Source organism: Lolium rigidum, chromosome 2 (assembly GCF_022539505.1).
Source record: "Lolium rigidum isolate FL_2022 chromosome 2, APGP_CSIRO_Lrig_0.1, whole genome shotgun sequence".
Taxonomy (NCBI): Eukaryota; Viridiplantae; Streptophyta; class Magnoliopsida; order Poales; family Poaceae; genus Lolium; species Lolium rigidum.
The window spans coordinates 66,700,349-66,708,710 of NC_061509.1; the positions used below are offsets into that span (position 1 = coordinate 66,700,349).

The window sequence follows — 8,362 nt, forward strand, 5'->3', positions numbered from 1 at the left end:
GGAGAGCCGCGGTCGCGCCGACGCCGGAGGTTTCGCGGCGGCGCGATTTGTGGCGCTGGAGGGACGCATCTACGGGGGAATCGAGCGGGGAGAGCGCGCCGGAGTTTGGCCGGCGAGCCGCGGCGGCATGGGTGGCCACGGCCAGGGGAGGTGCGGGAGTTGGGTATGCTGGCCGGCGGCGTGGCTAGAGAAAGGGAGTGGCTTTTTTCCTTTTTTTCTTTGGACATGCGCTTTGTGTTTCTTTTTGGGTGCGAATAAGCCCAAGAGGCTGATCACACCTCCTTAATTACCTGCCAGAACTAACCACGGAAATTGTGCCTTCAATCAATGGCGGCTAACAATTAATCAACCATTGCACTTCCCGCGACAGCTCCTCGTTTACAGCGTATGAGTATCTCAAGCATCTACTTCTTCTTTTAGCGGTCGATCCCTCGCGGTCAACAAGTTTGCTTCTCTCTAGATTGTTTTTCCTACTATTTTAGACCAACACTTATATAGCAGCAGCATGCGATGTTGTAATCGGATGCAACATGGCTTCTACTACTACTTCTGTCCAAAAAATCATGTCTTAGAATCAAAATCTAAATATATATCTATACACTATATATTGTTACATACATCCGCAATTAGATAAATTTAAGACATCGTTTTACATACAGCGGAGTACAAGTTATATACTTCCTCTTAATATCAAACTACCCCGCATCCGCCTCGCCGCACTGGGCGTCCTCCACCTACTTCCCTAAGCCCTTCCCCGCTTGCATCACCTGTCCTACCCATTGACAGGGCCGTCACCAGGCAAAGCCCATGTGGGGGCGCGGCGGCAGCGGGTGTCTCCTCCTCTCCAAGCGATGGTGAGGTGGGCAGTGTTGCGGCGACCTCCCTCGCAAACTATGAAGTGGCACCTCCTTTCGCAAACATGAGTAGCCATGAGGAAGATTTCATACCTATAGTACAAAACTCCCACTTCATGGCCACGACCCAACTCGTAACCACTACGGGGTATGCGTCACGGAGCCCACAAAACAAGGTTTCACATGAAACCGGAGAGGAAGGGTCGAAAACCCTACCCCCACAGCTATCACACCACTCGATTCCCCTTGTTTCATGGGATCCTATTATGGGTGATGTGAACAACAAATACCAACACACAACTTTGGATCAGCCTTCATTCGCAAGAATGACTACATTCGAGGAAAAAATCGTACTTATAGAGCAAAACTCCCACTTCACGGCCACCAAACCAAATCTAGCAAAACGTAACCTCTTTTGGGATTTTTAATGTTACTCGAACCTGCTCTAACACAAAAAAGAGAAGATTCACATGGAATCACTACTTTGGAATCAAATATAGGGAGTAGATGTCGTGGGGCTTGTGGAATAAGGTTTCAACTAATACTTGAAGAGGAAGGGTCGTAAAACCTCCATCTGTTGCATGGGGTCTTGGTATGGATATATATAAGGGTGGTGTGAAGAGGAAAATCCAATACACAACTCTAAAGTGGCACCTTCTTCACAACCATGCCTAGCTCAAAGGAAGATTTCATATGATAGTACAAAATCGTCACTTCGAGGTCACCGACCCAAATCTTATAAGAGGGTTTTCATGTCCCTTGGACCCACACTTACACAACCAAAGAGAAGAGTAGCATGGAATTACCTCTTTGGAAGGAAAGGTGCGGGTAGACGTCGCGAGTCCCACGAAACAGGGTTCGCTTGAAACCGAGAGAGCAAAGGTCAAAATCCCCACCTGTCTTGCCTGGGACCCTATTATGGGTATATAACGGTGGTGTGAAGATTAAAATCCAGTGAACATTTATGAAGCGCCACCTCCTTGCAAACATGAGTACCCAGAAGGAAGATTTCAGACTTACAGTACAAAAGGTATATAAAGTTGGTGTGAAGGTTAAAAGCCAATACACACCTATAAGTGGCACCTTCTTGTAAACATGAGTACCGGAAAGAAAGATTTCAAACTTATGGTACAAAATTTTCACTTCGTGGCTACCAACCCTACTCTTGTAAGTACTTAGCTTTTTTGGTAGGTTTTATGTTCCTTGTACCTACAATAATACAAACCAAAAGGAAGATTCACATGGAATCGCCATTCCGGATCAAAAGCCAGTTGGTAGACGTCGCTGGCCCCACGGAACGAGGCTTCGCCTGAAACCGAGAGAGGGGGCCGTAAACGCTCCCCTGTTGAATGAGGTCTTATTGTGCTATATAGGTGTGGTGTGAAGAGGAAAATCGGATACACAACTCCGAGGTGGCACCTCCTTCATAAGCATGATCACCTCATAGGAAGACTTCGAACTTATAGAGTTATAGTGCATGCAAACCCCCCACTTATATTGCATGCAATACTCCTTCCGTTTTTATTAAGTTCGCGTTCTAGGTTGAGTCGAAGTCAACCTTTGAAAATTTTGACCAAGAGTAATAAGAAAATACAAATATCCATAATACCAACTACATATAATAGATAAACATATATACTTGATGGCAATTTTATACAATAGACTTTATACTCTACTAATACTTAGTATATTTTAGTAAATATTTACAAAGTTTGACATTGACAATCCGAGGAAAAAACGCAGACTTGCCAAAACGCAGCGGCAGGAAAAAAGAAAAAAGAAGTGAGGAATCCCGTCGTCTCCCTTGATCCCCAATCTCACTTCTCTCTCTCTCTCTCGTACGCCCCACCCACCTCCAACCCAATCCAATCCCCTCCCCGGCCGCCGCCGGCATTCCTCCCAGCCGCAGGACCCTCCTCCCCCGCGCCTCCATTCGTGCATCGACGAAGCAAGAGGCGGCTCACCTTCTGCAACGCGTGGAGGGCGACGACGCTCCGACTGAACGGCTTCGGCGCTGCGCCGGACCTGGACGTGCCCTGCTCCCTCCGCTCCCAGTTCCAAGGCCGCCTCTCTCCCGCTTCGGATCGACGCCGCCGGCACATCCTTGCAGATGCGAGGGCGCCTCCGCCCAGAAACTATTCCGGCGCGGCCTGCTTGCTTCCTCCCCGGCGCGCGGTGCCCCGTCGAGTTCGCATGCCCGCGTAGCTTGCGTGGCCGAGGCATTGCGGTGCAGATGCCTACACGCTGGCGACACTCTGCCGGCCACCAGGACGCCACGGCGCCGACGCGAGCAACGGAGGTCGGGTGGGGCGCGTCCACGTTGTGCAGGAGGTGGGGCTGCTCGTCCCAAGCCGCCATCAAGGATTCTAGTCCCAAAGGTTGCTTCCACTTCCTGCGTCTATCCTATTGAAAAAAAAAATGCATCTTTGTTAATTCCAGGCAAGACAGATCGATGTAGTAGTTCTGTATTGTTTGGAAATTCTGTTGTGTACTTAGGTGATTACAGCAGCTCACTTAGTGTTTTATCTTTCGGTCAAAGCAAAAGAAATTTCACTATGTTTGATACATGATAGAATCTTTGGTGGTGCTGTTCTTTACATTGCAGCAATCAAAAATATAAATCTTGAGATTCTGAGGTGTTGTTTTGTGGTGAAAATTGAACCGTTTATTGAAACTGTAGGATGTCCGACTTGTTTGAAAGCGAAAACTGTAGAGTAATGCATTTAGTTGTGATATATATTAATTCCTTACACTATAGAAAGATAGAACCTGTGAATTCAATGGAATGTGGTATAAATCCATTAGTACAATACGTGTATGTGAGTTTCTGGAAGAGTTTTAGTTATGATGCCAGGTTTTGGATTGCTGTTCCAAAAGAGTTTCTTCATATTTATTTGAGTGGGATTTTTTGATGTTTACATTTGCTTATTCACCTTATTGCAGTCTGAGAAGGCAGTTCTTTTGATTCCATGGATGTTGAAGCTCTTACGAAGATGAACAAGAACAAGAAGCTTGTCAAGAAGTATCATGCTTTCTTAGCCTCGGAGGCTATTATGAAGCAGATTCCCTGTCTCCTCGGTCCTTGAATCAACAAGGCAGGCAAGTGCTCTGCTGTGTCATGTTAGTTACTTGTGTCTCAGCTGGGTTGATTTACTTGTTGACTTCTCGTCGCTAGGAGTTAGAACAACCTTTGTTCTCAGCTGGTTATGACGCCTGCAGGTGTTCATATGACAAGGAATTTACCTCGGTGCCGCTATCAGGAGCTCCTCGATACTGGCATCCAAAGGCACTTTCTTTGCCCCGTACTCGAGTCGGTTGCTGCATTTGTTTTTGTATATAGTGTAGAAACCTATAGATGTGAGAATTTGTTCTCAATTGTGATTCGATTTTCCTCATGTCAGGTTGCTGTTCCGGCGGTGGAGCTGCTGCCGGCGTCCACGTCACTGACCTGCTGCTTCTTCCTGGTGAGCGATCTCCTCCTCCATATGCATCTTTTAAAGAATATTTCTTTTCCTGCTGATTGGATCTTTAGGCAGTAGAGTATGCATGCAGGTATGGATGGAACTTGTTTCAGTCAATGAAAACTAGTTGTGCGCTTAGGCAATAGATGCATGGGCAATAGTATGTGCTCAGTTTTGTTAATTGTTTCCTGGTCATCATCCATAGACAGCACTGAAATCTTGCATTTTTCCAGGTTCAGATCATTTTGGAGAAGTAGCTGAAAGGCGGGAAGTGGGTGTACCGGGATGCGCTATCGGTGGGGAACCAGGAGGAGGAGGCGCGGGAGCGGATGTCATAGGCAACATCCATGAGTGCCGTGGGGAGGCGCTCCGGTTGCTGCGGATTGACTACGAGGCCTCCGTCAAGACTCAAGAGCCTGGTAAGTATGTGTGAGGCATGTATTTCACATGCAGTTTTTGAATAGCGTGGGTGATGGCCCGAGTCAGAAAATAGTGCTCCCCTTTTTGGTTGGTTTATTTGCTGCTGTGAGTGTCGATTATGGTATGATTATTTTGCTGAGAGATTTGACATCTAGTGCAAAATTTCCTTGAGTTTGATGCTTGGAATCAAGTTATTCAATGTGATTTGAATATGTATGGTGGTGTCCCCGTCCTGGCATATATTTTGCTGTTGCTGATGGTTGTAGTTTTCATTTACTGATTATTTGTTTCATGGGTTAGTTTTGCTTATGCTAGGGATGTCCTGGTATTACTTTTTGCTCTTGGTAATGCTAGATTACTGTTGGATTAAAAATTCTTTTCAAAATGGTTGAGCATGCATTTGATCTGGGTAGCAAGCTGCTGGTATTCTCTTAGGTTGTATCTTCTTACAAATTGGTTGCTTTGCTGACCAATATGCTTGTTCTTGCTCCAGGATAACAAGGAGCACTAAACGAGAGCGATGGCCTTCTTCTTCGACTCCATGTGGTTGGGTGAGTTTTGGTTCTCCCTTCCCTGGTCTGCATGCCCCGTGATACCATGGCCACGGAACCATGGTTGCTGTTCATGCTAAGATGCTCCGTTGACTGTCATGAGCTGTTATTATTTTGGGCAAACATATTTGCTCCTCTGTGTGTTCTCTATTTCACGAGCCAAGCAGCTCCTGTTTTGGACTTGATGGCCTTATACCCCTGCATGCAGTGTTAAGAGATCCGGGATCATGCTTTGCTTTGCTGATATATAATTAGGCTAGATCATTAATGTGGCTGGCTGTAGTTTTTTTTTTTTTTTTTTTTTTTGCGAGGAAAAGAGATTCTATTAAATAGCAGGGTTACATTCAGATACAATGATATCAGCTATTTCTGGCAGGGAACTCCCAGAGACATCTCTGTTTTCCCTGAACCCGCCTAATTGGGCAAGCACATTAGAAGTGTTGTTGCCGCAGCCTAAGATAAGATGGATGAACTCTGTAGCTTTGCTCCTGTGTGTGTTTTCTATTTCAAGAGTGAAGCAGCTCCTGTTTAAGAGATCCGGGATCATGCTTTGTTTGCTGATATATAATTAGGGTAGATCATCAAAGTGCCTGGCTGTAGTTAAGAAGCTATGTTGAAAGCGTTGTGTTGCTGATGCCTAAGATGCAGTAAGATGGATGAAGTCTGTTTTTGCCTCGTCATTGATGCACATCGAAAGATGGAGCCGTGTTGCCTGCTACTTGCTGGAAATGTTAATAGCTTAATAAGAAAGGAGTGTTGTATGTTGAGGGCTTGGTTTAGGTGACTTTGGAACCGTGTTTTTGCGTTTCAGGTATAGGTAAAGTGAGAAAGAAAGGAGATGAAGAAGACAGAGGAAAGGACCAGATAGCTAGCTAGGTCATTTTGCTCTGATAATGGTGAGTAGTAGTAGTAGTAGTAGTAGTAGTAGTAGTAGTAGTAGTAGTCGAGATAATATTTGTAGAATGAGCAGCAGGTTTCGTATGCCACGTTTGTCGTATTTGTTGCTGTAAATGTAGCCTGCTGTGTGGCGTGTAAGTGTCCCAGGATGGGATTGCTGGAGCTTTTTGTTGCTATTGGGCATCAGCTTTGCGGCTTGTTGGGTTTCTTTCCTGGAGATTTTCTCTTTTTGTTATACCTTTGGTCTGAGTTTGATTCTATGTGAGTATTGGCTTAGCTGAAGCATACGCCGGTTTCTTGGATGGAAGTTGGAAGACCTGGGGGGGGAATAGGCAATGCATGTCATGATATATACGCCTTGGTGTTTGAAGAATCTGTATGCAGCTGGAGGTTTGTTTCTAGCGTCATGAGCAGCGGAGCTTAAAAAATCTGGTAACGCCTCATGAATGTGTTGTGTATGTAACTGTTGTCCCAGCTTCGGTTGATGTTTACAGTTTGGTAAATCTATTTGATTATACCTCAGGCGGAGATTGATTGCGTGGTTTTGAAGTCCTCAAAATTGATCATGTTGGCATGTAGTAATTAATAATTGTTGCCTTTTCTGTTCCTTTGGGTGTAATAAGTATTAAGTCAGAGATTTGTCAAAATTGTGATGTACCGAGACAGGATGATGTGCAAGGAAATATCTCCGTGATGGAATGTACTCCATATTTATTTTGTGATGAAAGGGGGATGGGGAGAGGCATGTGCCGTTTTCCTTGTGCTGCATTTCTTATTTTGTGATGAAAGGGGGATGGGTTCAGGCACGTATATTTATTCATTTTCACAAACATGGGCGTGTACTTGCTCTATTAAGCTAGTGTTGTTTTAATTGGGCGGATGTAGGCACGCAGCCAGGCCACTGAAACGAGGCCATCCTTATTTTTCTTCATTGCCACATGGTAATCTGCCAGAAACGAAGGGAAATGGTGGTAATTGGGTTGGCACCTCCATATTCCATACGCACGCGCGTGAGAAAAATAAGGCGCGTCCAATCGATTATTCGATTAATCAATTAGCGAGTGTGAGTGAGCAGGCGTGATTCGGTTATTATTAATTAATCTAGCGAACCAACTCGTTTTGTTAGGAATAAATTAGCATCATAACTAAGCTAACAAGGCAGTTATGATTTTAATTAGGAAAAGTACCTAGCAGTTAATCTCTAGCGTTGTCCAAACGCTGTGTACTTAAAACCGTCGTTGCACCCTTTCGAAGCGACGCAAATTATGTAACCGATAATGTATAGCGCCGGCTCACAGCCTATATATAGGTGGACAGTACATCAATAAAAACCAATCATTTCACTTTCAATCTCTATTTCTTCTCACGTCATCGCTCTAGATACAGTAGGCTACGTGAGAGAACAGAGAAAAAGGTGAGAGCGATGGATTCCCTACCGAAACTTGCTTTCTTTTCCTTTGCTCACTTTGTGGCCAGGGAGCTCCTATTTCCGTTGCCCGTTCAACCTTGCCGTTGTTCGTCGCCGGAAATTCAGATGTCGCCATCGCTTGGACAGGAACGGTGGCAAATGAAATGCGTGTTGTTTAATTTGTTGCTCCGTATCCTCTCTTAATTAGGCAGCCAGCCCACTACTAGTGTAGATTACCATTAGCACTAGGTAACAAATTTTCGGCAAGTGATGAAAAGAGCAGGCGAGCGAATGAAGTTGACTCGTCATTGAATGCAGCTAGTGGTTTCATTGGGTGGAATCGTCACGCACATGTCCGTCCGACTCTGACTCTTGGTGCGGCGTGCACGAGCGTGAATTGACTCACTCACCTCTACTACTACCGATCTCCGCGATCTCCGCGAGCACGCACTGCGTCTCTACTCTGTCCCGACCTGAGCGACCTGGGCTTTATGTGGGCTGGACTCTTTGCTGTGCTGTAGAGGAGCGCCTTCTCCTCCACGTGCCTGTACATGGGCGGTGCCGGGGCGACGACCTCCATCTCCCTGGCGTCGCTCCTCTTCCGCCTCGATGAATATGAAATTCAGCCGCGAAAACTCAACGTGCTATGCAAGAATGGAACGAGTCAACCGTTCATACGACACCACGACCATAGATCATAGATCACAGTTCATACGACAAGCCACTTGAAGGCAGCATCCACTAAGCAAAGCAAGCTCGAAGCCAGTGGCC

At 45.7% G+C, this 8,362-nt stretch overlaps 2 long non-coding RNA genes across 3 annotated transcripts; both read left to right on the forward strand.

Moving 5' to 3' along the window:
- Window positions 1-3,119: 3,119 nt before the first annotated feature.
- Window positions 3,120-4,141, forward strand: LOC124686624. The gene is made up of 3 exons (XR_006997888.1): window positions 3,120-3,232; window positions 3,798-3,974; window positions 4,074-4,141. It is a non-coding gene; the product is annotated as an uncharacterized LOC124686624 (long non-coding RNA).
- Window positions 4,142-4,253: 112 nt separating this feature from the next.
- Window positions 4,254-6,686, forward strand: LOC124686623. 2 transcript variants are annotated; one of them, XR_006997887.1, is made up of 5 exons: window positions 4,254-4,318; window positions 4,549-4,734; window positions 5,229-5,286; window positions 6,098-6,182; window positions 6,461-6,686. It is a non-coding gene; the product is annotated as an uncharacterized LOC124686623 (long non-coding RNA). The 2 variants fall into 2 exon arrangements; XR_006997886.1 differs by lacking the exon at window positions 6,461-6,686 and having other exon boundaries at window positions 6,098-6,209.
- The last annotated feature ends 1,676 nt before the right edge of the window (window positions 6,687-8,362 follow it).